Consider the following 13,395-nt stretch of genomic DNA (forward strand, 5'->3'; position numbering starts at 1 on the left):
TTCCAATTCCCAGTCCTTCCACCTCCACTTCTCCCTCGCAAGCTTCGTCCTTCTTCCTCCAGACTCTTGCTTCTCGAATGGAGTGAGGCCGTTCCTTTTATTCTTCTGAGACTGTTCCAAGTGGCTCATTAGTATCGCCTATAATCGCTCCCAGGTGTAGTGGAAGTCCATTGAGCTTTATTCACTTTTTCAAACAACACTGCTATTATTTTAAACACAACTGTATATAAACAGTGCCCCTCGGTGTCCATTCACTATTATTGCACCTTGAAAGCTGAAAGGGGAAGGGGAGGTTTTCCTCTGTGTGTCCAGAGCAGGGGTCCCCAAACTCTGGACCTGTAGGGCCCCAGTGGCTGCAGGTTTTCATTCTAACCCTTTTCTTAATTAGTGACCTGTTTTTCCTGCTAAATAACTTATTTTGAATTCATTTTATTTGACTTGTTTTTTAAGATTTTAAGATTTGATTACATCTTGCCTGAAGAAGGGGCCTGAGTTGCCTCGAAAGCTTGCATATTGTAATCTTTTTAGTTAGTCAATAAAAGGTGTCATTTTGCTTGGCTTTTCTCTACATTCATAATGGCTAACACGGTACAGCACCCTAGTACTAAAGATTTGTTCCCTGAATTCCTTAATTTCTTTCCTTAAACAGAAAGGAGATGTGAAGTGAGGGAGCCAACAGAAGACCAACTCAGTCAGGGCCTCAAACTCCAACCAGTTGCTCAATCAGGCGCCGAGTCTTGTCGTTAATTAAACTCGTTCTTTAATTCCATGGCTTGTTGTTGCTCTCATTGCGCAATAGCAGACATTTCTGAAGTTATTGATTTTCTCTTTTCTAAGAGCTCTGGTCAAATGTTTAGAGGTCCTGAGCAGATCAACATTCCTCAGACCCTCATCTTCCTTTAGTTTCAGCTATTGTATGATGGTCACAGTTTGTTGCTCATGTTTTGGCTTGTTTTGTATGCCATTATTGTTTGGCACGTAATTGAGGGAAAAGAAATAATGAAGAAGGCTGAGTCTTCAAGAGCAAGTCAATTAAAATGAATTCAAAAGAAGTTCATTAGCAGCAAAAACAAGCCACTAATTAAGAAAAGGGTTGGAATGAAAACCTGCAGCCCCTAACCCTAAGTTATCGCTCTGGGTTGTGGAACTGAACATTGATGGAACGCCTAAACTTTCATTTTACGTTTTTATCTTAAGTTTTGTTCTTCTTGTGTAGGAGTACCTAATTTTAAACTCGGAACCCTAATTACGTAGTATGGGGAACCCTAATTCCCCTAAAAATTTAAGGTTTTAAAATAACCCTAATAGACAATGTGACGGAAATCTATGGTTCTGACATACCCAGAAATTTGCCAAAATGTATTTTGCTGTTCTGAAACGATATGAAATGTTTCAATAGATAAAAGAAACATTATTCCAATCTTTGGTGCCTATCCGATTTTTTTTTTGTATTGGATGCATTAGAGGTATGGAATATGAATAATCTATTTTATTTTAAGAAATTGATAAGTATTTAGGCAATTTTATATATGGTAATATTTTAAACTATGATTAAAGTGGGACTTAAATACCTAGAATATGTGTCTGTTTGGTAAAGGAAGGTGCAATTGCACGTCCGCATGAGTGGACCTGTGCATCTTCACCCTTAGGGGTGAAAAATCTCTGTTAACCCTAACCTAACCCTGGTCCAGAGCGTTTGCTCCTTGAGTTACTAAAACAGTGACCCCCTCAGTGTCCATTCAGTATTATTACACTTTGAGGACGTGGAAGGGGGTCCCCTTGGTGTCCATAGTGTGTGCTGCTTGAGTTACGCCCCTCAATGTCCATTCAGCCTCGACACACAAAAAAAGGTTTGGGGCTGCCACCATCCGTATACTTGAAGCCTGTCTACAAATAAGTAGCACGGGTATGTACAGAGTTGAGTCCAAAACAGAACTGAAGTTACAGCGGAAATGGTCTTCTATTTAAGGCAGGCAAGTGGAAATCACGTCATTGAGTCCCGGAACTTGAAGTGACGTCCTCAGGCCTGAATTAAGCAGAATTTCCCGTGTCTGGTCTGCAGAGATACAAATATGAAATACAAATATGGAGTGGTGGCTCTGAGGCTAAGGATCTGCGCTGGTATCCCAAAGGGTGCCGGTTCGAATCCCCATCACTGCCAAGAGAGATCCTACTCTGCTGGGCCCCTTGAGCAAGACCCTTAACCTGTAATTGCTCCAGGGGCGCTGTACAATGCCTGAACCTGCGCTCTGACCCCAAGGGGTATGCGAAAACAAATTCCTAATACAAGAAATTGTATAAGGCGAAATAAAGAACAAAAAAAAAAAATATTTGTGATGTGCCATCTGTTGGAATGACAGATGTAATTCATGTCTCTGCTATATCCTGTCCCTTGGTGGCTGCCCATCAGATTGACCAGCTGTGGTTGTGAGTTCAAATCCCACTACTGACACGGAGCTCAGTGTTAGGTTTATACTTCATGCGACGCATGCTGCAGCGGACAATCCTGCTACGCAAGCGTTTTACTGTTTATACCTGTGCGTGTACTTTACGTAAATCTGGAGGAATCCAGCAGGTGGCAGTGTGAGATATCATCACGGTGAGAACCGGTTCAGCTTCTCTGTGTTGTGAATTGCCTGGAATATCCATTAAATTCTGATGACACCTTACCGGAATATCTCTGAAAAGGATGTTTAATGATTAAATCCATCAATCCAGGGATGTGTCCATTCCAGCTAGCATTGTGCACGAGTAAGAAACAATCCCTGGACTGGGCATCAGCTCAGCAGCGCTACCGCTGCGCCACCGTGTCACCCCCATATGTGTTATTATTAACAGTATTCATTATTTAAATGAATTTACCAATTTATCTGTAAAATGTAACATACATACTTTAATGCATTTCATCATGAAAGTGATATCAAGTATACAGTAAATATAAAGATTCTAAATGTGCAGAGAGTTGGAATATCATACATTTAATGTGTTCTGTGTGGTGATCTATTGCTGCTTGCTGTAGCAATTAAAAACTGGGATGACGTTTACGATGGTCTGCTTTAATGATAAAGTAAACTACGAGGTTAAAGTGGACATTTCGAGATTAAAGCCAACATTTCCACTTTAATCACAAAATACACCTTTTCACCGTGTCCTTAATTTATTTTTTCGCAGTGGCTCACAGCGCTGTACATTATGTTGCTGTTGTGAAGTTGCAAAAAAAAAGACGGCACAAAAGACGGTAGGTGAGACTTTTAAAATGTCTCGTGACATTACGATGTGGAATATGCGACGCTTGAATATAACAGCACCACGAATGCATCTGTATGTCGGAATTTTGCTTCACCACATCGAACAATACATCAAACATTGAAGCGCGCACACTGATCTCGTAGGATCTGCATAGCGGCTTTCTGTCACATGTACTGATAGTAAACAGAGACTCTGACGTCACGTTCCAATTTTTATCACACTGCGCCCCCCGAGTTTTTACTGGTACTGCAACTCGTGCACGCATCGCATTACTTTATGACGACCTGCTCAGAGGACGCATCAAAGGAACGCTGGGAACTCGTGGCAGCCCTGATCCGGGCGCGTACGCATTCTGAGCGTGAAGTATAAATGAGCCCTTAACATTTGTAGTTTGTTGTATAATCTAATGGAATGTATTTTATAAAGCATGTAGTAATAAAAATTTTATTTTTCATTCCAACAAATGGCACATTACAAACATTTGTAGTAATAAAATGCATTACTACACATACTCGTGCTGTGCCGTCTGTTGGAATGACAAGTGTAATGCATTTGTCTCTGTCATATCCTATTTGGTATGGGATTTGTAAAAGCAGTGTTAATGTTCGTGATATCCATCTGGTGGAATGACCGAGACATAGCAACTGGATATACACACAGACACTTATCCTTTAAGGTGGACGATTTCTATAAAGCCACTTGGTTTATCTAATTAGTGAAGCCTGAGAAAATGCAGGCAGTAACAAAGTTATCAGTCTCCATAAAACACTTTTTTTGCCTTTTAGCATATGGGAGGAAAACCCACCTAGACACAGTGAGAACATGCAAGCTGCACATGGAGAATGACTGGTCAGGGAAACCTCAATGAAGAGGGGACTACACGTTAGGAGAGATAAAAACAAGTCCACGTGCCATCCAGGGTGCAGAATGCCCTGAATGTGTTCTGGGTGTCCTGCAAGGGTGATATCTAGAAGTACCCAGGGTACCCTCATGCAACCTCACAAATTCACACAGTATGATTTTCTGTTTTTGGTAATATAATTAAACAGTAAAAGGGAGTCAACATGGCCAGTTGTATGTATCGTTTATAAAATGAGAATCATCCCAAAGCGTTTGTTAGGCTCAGTAAAGAATAAATAATTCCTCCTTTTGGTCACATAATGATTGGATAGTGAAAGCAACTCGGATGCTGCAGTTCTTGCCGTCGTCACCAGAGGGCACCAACTCCTTTGGATTGCGATATTTATCGAGCCTGCAGATCGCGAGGCGCGGCGGTGAAGCGCAGCAGCTGCTCCTGAGAGATTCGAAGAGCTACGAGCCGGGTTATGTGATTCCCGGAAATGAAAACGAAAGGGCACGGGAGGCGATGGAATTTAAGCGCGCAACGTGAGTTTTCACAAACGCAGATAGTGTGGCTTAATGGTTAACATACTGATTGACATACTCGAGGGTACTGCACTGGATCAGCCCTTCACATCTTCCAGTACTGTGTGACCAAGCCAACCGGCAAAGGAAAATGATAAATGAGAGAACTGATTCGGAGGCGTGAACGCCATAGGTAGACCGAGAGACTCCTACCGTATAATACGGAGCAGATATACATGAAAGGCACCGTATAATACTGAGGTAAATAAATATACAGGCACTAGACAATACTAATATAAATGAAATCGGAAATATACGAAAGGACTGATTTACATACGTGAAAGGTACGAAATAATACTGATGCATGAGGGCACTCTACGATACTGATAGAAATGAAGAGCACTGCAGCATAGTGATAAATGGACATGCACGTTAAAGGCACTATATAATCTATATAACACAACCAAAAATGAAAATCGCTATATTGAGATATATGACAGGTACTCTATAATATAGATAGGCAGGGCACTGTGTAATATGGTTATAGAGATATGAAAGGCACTATATGATTAGGTATATGAAAAGTACCATATGATAAACATAAATGTGAATAATGCTAGATAGATATGATAGACACTGTATTGAGAAATATGATACAGATATGAAAGGCACTATATAATTCTGATGGGGATATAATAGACACTGTTTTGAGATAAATAAAAGGAACTATATAGTCGGCAGATTGATAGATATGAAAGGTGCTATACAATAATGATAAATGTATATAAATGTTACTGTATAATACTGATGGATAGATGGTTAGGAAAAGCACTCTATTATACACATAGTTGGGAAAGGCACTATATAATAGATAATGAATTATATAATTAATGGATCAATATGTAAATAGATAGCTAGTAATGGCACTTTACAGTATAATAGAAAAATTGGAAAAGGCAGGTAGGAAGATAGGAAAGTCACTATATGATACATAAACAGATGGATAGATAGACATGAAAGGCAGTATATAATAGATAAGAAAAGTTGTATAAGATAGATTGACAGATATGATAGAGAGAGAGAGATAGATGGATATGAAAGGCACTATATAAGAAATAGATAATACATTATTTAATTAATGGATAGATATGTAAATAGATAGGTAGGAATGGCACCATATAATAGGTAGATAGATTGGAAAAGGCACTATATAATACATAGGAAAAACATTAAGAAAAATAGGTAGGTAAGAAAGGCAGCATATAATAGACTAGCAAAATACCCGCGCTTCGCAGCGGAGAAGTAGTGTGTTAAAGAGGTTATGAAAAAAAAAGGAAACATTTTAAAAATAACGTAACATGATTGTCAATGTAATTGTGTTGTCATTGTTATAAGTGTTGCTGTCTTTTATATATATACAATACACACACACACATATAAACATATATACATATACATATACACATATATATACATATGTACATATATATATATATATACATATATATATATATATACATATACACATCCACATATCAACATATATATATACACATATATACACACACACAGTTTATGGGTGATGATTGTTTTACTCTTTTTATCTTTATTTTATTTTATTGTAGAATCAACTCCTATCTGCGCACACCAGGGCGGCCGTGGGCAGATGCGTATGGTGTATTCACTCCATGTTATCGTGCATTGCGCTGTCAGTGGTATTTTGATAAAAGAATTTGAACAACATATAAGAAGCGTATAAATTATTAAACAGTAAAACATTAACATTTAAGAAGTAAAGTTACATTGAGTACTACTGCAGTGCCTTCGGGTATACCTCATTTTTTGTTTGCCCATTACATGCTTAAATGTATACATTTTTTGGTGTACCTACCCGAGAACACGCGACATATAACCGAGCGTGGGAGAAGCATGGATTTTAAACACGCGTTGAGTTCATCTGCTGGTCTCCCTCGTGGAATAACTGGTAATGTTTGACTAAAATCTACAGCGAGTAAAACGACATTACCTCCTTTTTTTTTTTTACGATCTCTGAGATCTTGCTTTTTTCGGTTCAAGGCTTCATAAGCTCTTTTATGTTGTATGGTGTACTTAATAAGTACTAATTATCACAAACCATCATCTTTGAATGTTGCAAGACTTTCGCCTTGTATGTAGATCGGGGTAATTACATTCATTGCATTCCTAGTCTGAATCACAATCTGATTGTATGGGTGGTTACCTGGCACTGTAGGGTTGCCACCCGTCCTTTAAAATACAGAATCGTGCCGTGTTTGAGAATGAAATTGCGCGTCCCGTTTTGAATCAATACTGGACGGGATTTATCCCGTATTTTTTTTATCATTTTTTTTTTAAAGCAGCGTCTCATGCAAATCATCCCACACGCATTTTATGAAGCTGCCTCATTTCCTACTTTTGATTGGGTAATACTTGATGTCATCGTTAGTTTGATTGGTGTTTTTAACTGTCCAGTGAGGAGGGCGTGTCTTTTAAGTACAGTCTGCAAAGTGTTGGCACTGAGATGTGGCGTCAGCGCCATAGTTGAAGCCCCTAACGTTGCGGTCAGCAAGTCGGCTAACATCCGCCATGTGCCGTCTTTCATTTGCGAGAAGCAGATCATAGAATGGTTGAAACTGTTGCCCCTAACGTTGCGCCACGGCGTGTGGTTCGTTTATACCTCGTGTCTTCTCATTAAACTTTTATCTCGCGAATATGTTATTGCAATCCGCAGCGGGAGCGTTTCTATAAACTTAATTTAAACTTACGTTTTACACCGTGCTTTGTTTCCCTTATGAACATGCTTGTATGCTTAACTCGCTCCGTTCTCAATTGTTTAATTAATTTTTTGCTCTTCGCTGTTTGCGGCTGTTCCTCCATTTCCCCCTACTTCGTTCTTTTATCTCGCGAATATGTTATTGCAATCCTTAACGGGAGCGTTTCAATAAACTGATTGAAAATAGTTTTGCATTTACCTTTTTAGTAAAAGGCGAGCTTTTAAGCCTGAGAAATCACCCCGTAAATGCACACGTTTAATTGGACAAGTGTTAATATGTATGGTTACACAGTATTAAAAGACAGTGAACAACGTCAGTTACCTTTCTTCCCGCGTTTGATAAAAGGCGAGCTTTTAAGCCTGAGAAATCACCCCGTAAATGCACACGTTTAATTGCACATGTGTTAATATGTATGCTTACACAGTATTAAAAGACAGTCAAAAATTAACGTCATTTACCTTCGTTCCCGCGTGTGACTCGTGCTGTAAATGTCTTCCTTGTTTTTAGTTCACGTGATTACGTAGGAGGCGTGATGACGCGATACGTGACTCCGCCTCCTCCATTACAGTGTATGGACAAAAAATATGTTCCAGTTATGACCATTACGCTTTGAATTTCGAAATGAAACCTGCCTAACTTTTGTAAGTAAGCTGTAAGGAATGAGCCTGCCAAATTTCAGCCTTCCACCTACACGGGAAGTTGGAGAATTAGTGATGAGTGAGTCAGTCAGTCAGTGAGTGAGTGAGTGAGTCAGTGAGGGCTTTGCCTTTTATTATTATAGATACTGTATATAGATGGACAGATATTAAAGACACTATATAATAGAGAGGAAAGGCAATATATGATAGATAGACAGACAGATATATAGGAATGGCACTGTATAATAGATACAGTATATGTGAGAGGCACCATATAATAGATAGTTAGACAGATAGATAGGAAAGGCACCATATGATAGATAAGGAACTATATAATAAATGGATAGATAGGTAAATAGATAGCTAGGAATGGCACGATATAATAGGTAGATCGATAGATATGAAAGGCGCTATATAATAGGCAGTGTATGAACCTCATTCTTATGATTATGTATCTGGCAGACATCTTCACCCTCACCAGTCCAGGCTCCATCTCGCTGGTGTGTGTCTGTCCTTGTCAAGCACCACCAGACAGACGGCCTCTGTTCACACGTGGTGGTCTTTGGGCTGTCAGGGTCTAACAGGGGCTCTCTGGAGTTGGAGGCCTCTGATTTTTTTGAGTTCTCTTGTTTGTTTCATGAAGGACTCTGCACTTTCTGTGAAAGTCGTCTCCTTCTGCAGTGATAAGATAACAAGTCGGCACACAGAGTCAGTCAGCGGAGTCCACAGCAAAGTCCAAACGTGTTTGCTGCACTTACAGCCTCGTTTTTCCAGCTGGATGAACACAAATCTCCAGACATTTTTATTATACAACAAATAAAACTCCTCAAAACAATGCTGTTACTAAGGGTAGCGGGGAGCCGTAAATCGGACTCTCTTATCAAGTCGAACGTGCCTGAGAAAGCGAGGTGGCCCGGGGGAGGCCATTGGGCTCAGCGCAGGCGCCTGGCGTAACCTGAACTTCACAAAGCCAATTCACTGCGGAGTCTGAGCCTATCCTGGCAATGTTGAGGGGCAAGGCAGGAGACAAACACCATCATAGGACCCCAAAACACTTTTCTACTGAGTTTCAGGGTTGTGAAGTGTCAATTTTGCAATACTGTGTATGTGAAAGGACCCCCGAGATTTTTTTGTTTTTTTTTTTACCCCAACCCGCCTGTCATTTTGTGCTGACACATTATGCACAACCAGCAGAGCGAGATTCAGGCTGTCCTGTCATACGGACAGGAATTCCACTGCAGGGTGTAATGGGGGCCCAAACTCTGAAATAAAAGTCAGTCTGCCTACGACATAAGTGCAAGTTTTTCGATGTTTACAGCTGATTACCGCCCTCTACTCTGGATGTCGGCATTAGTCAACATCCGCCTTCAGCCCCAATGTGTCGACATAAATCAACACCCACCCTAAAAGAGTTAAAGCTACAATGAAATTGTACCCCAAACATCCCTCCAATCTTTAATAACCATTTTTCCAAAGACAAATAAAGACGTCTTGTAATGTGCATCGTAGAGACCGATTTCCCTCCCGAATCACGATGTTAAGATCTTAGAGTAATATCACAAGGCCAAACCAAAAGGGAACGAACATCGAAAAGTGTTTGGGTTGTGTCAGGAAACCAACGAAATCTTCAAAGGGGCAAACCAGTGGAGAGAAGCGAAACAGAAATGAGTCGAAAGGCACTCTATAACACAGATAGAGTGAAAGGCGCTATATAAGAGATAGAGAACACATTCTGGTGTTTGAAGCTCTTGACCTGCATTTGTAGGATTTGATGCACTTGATTGGCTGATTAGATCTTTGCACGGATAAGTAGGCGTTCCTAATATTTTGTCCAGTGAGCTGATGTTCATGAGGGTGGTCTTCTTTGCTATGCTGACTCATTCTGATTCTATACGATAGAAATGGAAGTACTTGTTCTTCGTCTTCAGTTAGTATTTTTGGACTTTGATATGATTTGAACATTCCTTCCTTTCATTCCTAATTTTACTGCATTTCCATGATTTTCGTGTCCTTCTCTTGTAGTTCTCCGATCACTTCTTTTTTTTTTTTTCTTAGTTCTGTAACAACAAGGAGGCGCCACTGAGCCCCAAACCAGAGGCACAATAATGCCCAAGTACAATTCCGGGTGTAGATTTGTATTCACTTACAGCACCTTCTTACAGAGTCACCAGCCTTAATACACAAATACAAATCGTCTCCTTCCTCCTCCCATAGAGTGTTGTCCACTGCCCTCCAACTCCGACTCGATTATGTGAGGTGGTAGGCTCTCTTTTAACTCTGACCCAGAAACTACTTCCAGTGTCACCCCCCCCCCCCTGTCCATAGTATTTCCGGGTCGAACAGAAGCAGGGCATCCCTTCCCTGGCAATGCCCGCTGGTGGTATCCAAAGACCCTGACAGGGCTGCATTTCCAGACTCCCACTCCCACAACACCTCATGTGTGTCCTAATTTGGTTCCACCTTTAGGAACACTGCCACCTGTCGTATGCCCGTTCACCCACTCCATTTATTATGGCCCCCTGGCTGGTGAAGAATCCCTCCTTTATCCCGGGCAGGATGCCTGCCCTTCTCCCATGGCACCTACGGTTCTCATATATCAGCACCCTGCTCTGACATCGTTGAAATCGGCAGCAGGCATCAGACAAGCTGGTGAAGTGGCACTCTGTAATTCTTCACACTTCTAGTCGGGTGTCTTAAATTTATCTTGTTAATGTGTCACGCACAGGTGGGCAGCCTTTGCCACTTTTACTTTAATGACCTGCAATGGAAAACTCAAGAGTGGCCTGTGAGTGAACCCACCCCGGCCCGCCCCCAAGTGATCTTTATTTAGCCCACCCAAAGAAGCTGCCAGGAGAAGCAGCAGCTGCAGGGGTGAACTTTGACAGACCCCTCTGAGGTCGGAGATGTGAATGCCAGCCAAATGCACAGCCTGCTCTTTTGATCCACGCTGTGAAGTGGCAGGTGACAAGGTCAGCACTTGTCATCTGCTGGGCACAAAACTGGCATGAAGAGGACCACTGGTGTGGATGGCGCCGAACTAAACTGACCTTCCAGCCGTCCTTTATGTGACGCGCTTGTTGCAGGTTAGTGGGCCGTGGAGGCGGGGCTTATCTCCGCCATGTCGGGTTCAAGTCAAGTCAAGGGGCTTTATTGCCACGCCATCCAAATGCCGCATTACAGCATACGGTGACACGAAATACCAGGACCACCGCGGTGTCACTTATAAAGAAACACAGGGCGGGTGCAAGACAGGTAAAGAACTATACGCTTGTAAAAACAGATAATTAGATCTTAAATAAAAGGTAAGTGAAAACGAAGTGTAAGCAGTAGGGGGCGCCACCAGACACACCAAACACAGACCCGGGTTCAAATAGTTGTTTTTTTTATCAACACTTGGACAAGATCCACGTCTATAGCCACCGATTCAGTTTTGATCCTTCCTCTCCTTCCAGTCCTCCAGTCGCCTTCTTCCTCCCGACTCTGACTCAACTGCTGGAATCTGGACGACTTTGTTTTAGTGTTGGACCTCGGGAGTACAGCAGGTGCCATAACTCACAATGCTGGAAGCACTTCCAGGTCACGCGGATCTCCCACAAAAAAACTGGGAGTTCTTCTCCCTGCAGCGCCCTCTGGTGCCACCCATGGACCCCCACAGGGTTGTCCCTCAGGACTGCAAATCCCATGAGTCCCTGTGGGTGTCCATGCCAGAGAAGCACTGCCATCTATTGACCCGAGGGAGAAATTGTTTTGGATTGTCCATCCACTATGGCCTCCCAGCCAGGAAAGGCACCATCAACCATCCTGGCCGGGATGCCTGTCCATCCACCTTGGCAGCCACAATAGTAATAATTTGAAATAGATAGTAATAAATATCAACAACTGGAAAGGTGCTATATAATTAAAATGGATGATGATGATTAATAATAAAAGGCAACAGTAGTAACAAGTGGAACAAATGTGCACCATACAAGTAAACTATGAGGAGCAGATCTGATAGCAGGGGAGCAGCACAGAGTTCAGAGTGCAGACCACCAAGGGGTAGATGCTTCAACAGCTTCTTCCAGATGTAAAGAGACCCTGTGGGGGGCTGGCAGTGGTCCTTCATAACATCGCACGTCATGAAGACGCCTTTAATGGAGGGCCGAGAGATCCCCGTGATCTTTCTGTCATACGGCCTTACGGTCAGAGATGTTGCACTTCCCAAACCAGATGGTGATTCGGCTGTTCAGGACCCTCTCAATGGTGGTCCCTGTCGAATGTGGCAAGAATGGAGGGGAAAGGTGGACTTGTATTCTTAAACCACCGAAGTATGTGTTGATGCCAGCTGCACCTTTTCGGTTATGGAGATGGAAATGGGGCAGAGAGACCGTGAGAGGGGGTGGGAGTGGTGGTCCTTGACACTGCTGTGGGGGTTTACAGTTGCGACGCTTTATAAAGATGTCCAGAGAGGGGTCCGAGGGATCTCTTCTGCTCTGTGCACTTTCTGTGGTAAGACCTTACAGTCAGAGATGTTGCCGTTCCCAAACCGAACAGTGATGTGGCTATTCAGGACCCTCTTGATGGTGGTCTTCTTCGGCCAGTGAAGGAAGTGGAGATGCTGCTGTTGTTGTTGCTGCTGCACCATCTTGTCTACTGAGGTGGCGTTCATTGACCGAGTAGGGTCAGTCAGCACACTATGGAATTTGGTGCCCCCCCACCATGAGCAGAGGGGGCGTGGACAGCACGGGCCTTCCTCAAGTCACCAATCATCTCTTTTGCCGTGCCTATATTAACCCTTAAACCGCCACATACTTGGGGGTTAATGAACCCCCCAACGCCAAGTACTTTTTAGCTGCACTTTTTAAGTAAACGTTACAATTCACAAAGAAAATGTCAAATTGTAATGGAACACGGATTTTTTTTCATGCAAAGAGCATCACAATTATGGCTACACGGATCATTTTACACACCGCTAATGAACAGTAAAAACTATTAAAAAAACTACTGCAACAATCCATAATTATATGACAAGGGGCAAGTGACGCCATTGATGAAATTGAGTAACTCACCCCGCCAACTGCGTTTGAACTGGCAGCACGCAAACTGCCGAATTTATGTCGTCACATATACTCGGCTCCGGTGTGCTGGCAAATTGCATTGGGAACCAACTATAGCCGGTTCCGGCGGTTTAAGGGTTAAGAGGCAGATTGTCACATTGTTAGGTTTTGGAACCAAGGAATTGTAAGTTACTTGTATTTTATTTTGAGCTCTTGATTAGTTTGTCACCTTGTCCTGTCACATTTGTTCCCAAACAGTCCACAGGCTGAAATTTACTCAATTATATTGTCACTTGATCACCCCTAGTGGTTGAG

This window comes from Erpetoichthys calabaricus, chromosome 7 (genome assembly GCF_900747795.2).
Source record: "Erpetoichthys calabaricus chromosome 7, fErpCal1.3, whole genome shotgun sequence".
Taxonomy (NCBI): Eukaryota; Metazoa; Chordata; class Cladistia; order Polypteriformes; family Polypteridae; genus Erpetoichthys; species Erpetoichthys calabaricus.